This window comes from Equus quagga, chromosome 17 (genome assembly GCF_021613505.1).
Source record: "Equus quagga isolate Etosha38 chromosome 17, UCLA_HA_Equagga_1.0, whole genome shotgun sequence".
NCBI lineage: Eukaryota > Metazoa > Chordata > Mammalia > Perissodactyla > Equidae > Equus > Equus quagga.
The window spans coordinates 15,950,357-15,953,914 of NC_060283.1; the positions used below are offsets into that span (position 1 = coordinate 15,950,357).

At 36.4% G+C, this 3,558-nt stretch overlaps 1 pseudogene; it reads right to left on the minus strand.

The window, feature by feature from the left end:
- Positions 1 to 2,001: 2,001 nt before the first annotated feature.
- On the minus strand, positions 2,002 to 2,933 carry LOC124229099 (olfactory receptor 1030-like; annotated as a pseudogene).
- Positions 2,934 to 3,558: the final 625 nt, after the last annotated feature.

The following is a 3,558-nucleotide window of genomic DNA, read 5'->3' on the forward strand; positions in this document are numbered from 1 at the left end:
TTGTTTGTTAGGTAAAGTGGTATACGTTTCTGCCACTGCCTGATTGCAGTTCTTAGACGAGACCATCAGGCCAAAGGCTCTATCCACAACAGACACTCATTGCCACAGTGAAGCCTCTCTAATCTCACTTCCTAATAATCTTTTCCAGAACATTCTCTCCCTACTGAGAACCACAAGGACAATCCAGAAGGCTAACACTTCAGACTGATTTTATAAAAACACATAGATTCTCCCTGTGCATGAACCTACCAGTCCGTGAAGACAAAATGTTCTTGGAAACATCTCATCTGTCATCATCAATGGATAATTCTGAAGGATTTGTAAAGGTTGGATTTCCCACTAGGGGCCTTCTCCCTGGAGAATATAGACAGAAACCTGAAGAGGTCGTTAAAATGCTACATGTTGCATCATTTATAATGGAAAATGAATCTCAACAGCGAAAAGTTCTCAGCAGGATTAGAACTTTTAGAATAAATGAATAAAATAAAAAGGCCAGAAGGACTTGGGATTTTTTGGTCTTCCTGTTTTAAAATGTTTTCTCTATCCTGGCAGTCGCATTGTCTTTATTGGGGAGGAGGAAGAAGGTTTCAGTTTCCTCTGTAATAATAATCATGTCAATATTGCATGTGTCACAGCACGTTTCAAATATTCTGTACTTCATGAGCACAATTCTTTGCATTAATGAAGCAATTTTCTTCCATTTTTCAATAAGAAAGTGTTGTAAAAAAAAAAAAGAGGGTGCATGTCGTATACACACATCACTGAACAGCCCCAAATGGACTTCTCCTTGTCTGAAAGAATTAATATACTTCTCTAAAATAAAACCTAATTTCCAGATTGAGATTTATAGCTTTGTATTGTTGTTGCTTATGTTGTTTTTTCTATTTTTTAACATTGTAAAAAAAGTCCCTTAATGATTTTTATCAATATCAGATGATTTCTAATAGCTATCCTCCTCATGTTTATGGTTTCTACCCATTCAGAAGTGAAAATAAATTAACATGTTTGACAAATTTGATTTTAATTTTTATTGACTTAGATAATTGGTTGCAAAGGTGGTGGGTATAATTTTCAGTTCACAATCTCTACATTACGAAGCATGCAAATTTATTCTGCTGATTGAACTTAGTTACCATTTTGATGTTCTATTTTTTAAAGTGGAAGAAATTTAATTTGAGTAATTCCTCTTCCTCCTTTCCACCGGGCTGTGCCTGAGTTCTAGGGGATAAATATACTCCAAGACATTGGAAAACAGGACAATTCTTGACCTTGGTGTGATCATCTACAGATATTGACATGCAGTTATCTATTTATTTATCCAAAACTTAATTATATCCTCAAATGTCCTTGCAAGTGAGTCTAAGCAAATGTTTATTCCAAAACCCTGTGTATCAGGCTAAAAGATGGAAGTTATACCTCCACCCCATTGGTGAATAGCAATCTCCAACCTGCTTTTTAAAATACCTCACCTTCACTCTTCATTCAAATGATGACTTTCTAATCCACTTCCAATATTGCCCAACACTTGAAATTGATTGCATTTTATTTCACAGATGATGGGAGAATCTCAGATACCTGAGAAAGCCTCCACAAATTTTGTTGAATGAAATCTCTTTTAAAATATTTTGTCACATACACATCGTTCCAAAGGCTCAGTATTACAACTAAGTAAGCTTTTTCTTGAAGTATTATAAAAGTGCCCTCAGGGAAGTGTTTTCTAAATGCATCTGGCTGTTTTAGAAATCAAAATTATACAGAAGATTCCTTTATGTGGGCTGATGGTGCATGGTATCTAAGTTTTAAGCTTTCCTGAAAGTTTATTTATGTTCAAGGACATTTTTTTTAATCGCAAACAAGCCATGTTTGATAGCCATTTAACTGAAATTATTTTATAAATCATAATGTTTATGTTTAATTGGGTCTAGACAGCAACAGACGAAGAGAAGTTTACTCAAATGCAAGTAAGAGATTACTACCATTTTTACCTTCCACCCATTTCCTTCACCATCCTAATGCACAGTATTCTAATATAGCCTCATCCAGTTTCACACCCTTGTTCCTGAGGTCATAGATCATAGGGTTCAGCATAGGGATTGCTGTGGTGTAACACACAACTCCCACTTTGCCTTCTCTACAGACTTCTCTGTGGGACATCTCAAATGCATAGAGAAGAGGGTTCCATAGAAGATTGTGACCAATGTTAGGTGGGAGCTATATGTGGAAAAAAGTTTTGTTCCTTCCCTCTGCAAAATGGCTTCTGAGGACAGCAACAAGGGTGAACATGCAGGATGTAAGAATAATCAGGAAAGACTGGACATTGCTGTAGCCAGATTCTATGTACATTGATAACTCTTTGCTGTAGGTGTCAGAGCATTCCAGTTTTATAAGAGGAGGATCAGCACAGTAGAAGTGATTCATTTAATTGGTGCCACGGACAGGTTGTTGGACCTCAAGGTTTCCATCACACTGAGGAGAAGACCATAGACATAAGGGACAATGACCAGGCAGACACAGACTCTCTTAGACATCTTGCTACTGTAGAGCAGAGGATTACAGATGGCCATGTAGCTGTCATATGCCATGACTGCCAGTATGCAGTGCTTGGTAAGGACCGCAGCAATGACAATACAGCACTGAACCAAACAACCTGCATACTAGATGGTCTTCCTCTCTGATAAGAAATTTTCTAGCGTTTTGGGAGTGACGTTTGTGGAGAAACACAGATCTAGAACAGACAAACTTGAGAGAAAAAAGTACTTGGGAGTGTGAGGCCAAGAATCGATTTTGATTAACACAATCATGCCCAGGTTTCCTATCACTGTGACTATGTAGACCACAAGGAACAACACAAGAAAAGCAGCTTGCAACTCTGCACTGCTGGTTAGGCCCAAGAGAATAAATTCTGTCACTTCAGTATAGTTTCTTCTGGACATTTCTTTGTCTCATCTGTGAGGCATTGATTTGACTATCTAAGGAGAGAGATAAAAGTTTTTTTAATCACTGAAACTCTGGTTAAATATTGTACCAAGTTAAATATTATAAAAAGGATCCAAAAGGCTTTAGTTATGTTATCTCAGCAGCTTTTCCATAATTAGATATGAATAGATATGCCATCAAGCAAGTCTAAAAGTTTTTCAACACTTGATTTTCATTCAGGTTGTATTTGTCATAACACTGTGCAATTAAGTTGGAGACACTAAAGACAAATTATAAATTTACGTATCTTGGTACTTTGGGAAATTAAAAAAAATAGATGACATATGTCAAAGAAGAAATCACAATATAAATTCTAAATGCTTAGATTTCCTGACTACATGCATTTGCGCATAGACATAGAATATGGAATGTTAGAAAGGACTTCAAAGATAAGACAGGTAAAGTTCATTCTGAACACTGAGAAGCTGAATGCTAGGGAGAAGATATGACTTATCTGTTAGACTTTCATCTCATGTTTCCTGGTTCAGTCATCTACTGATGTATTATATATCTCATCAAGTTCAACTCATTGTCTGAAACCCAACAAGAAGCTTTATTAACTTATTTGCTGTTGTTGTTGTG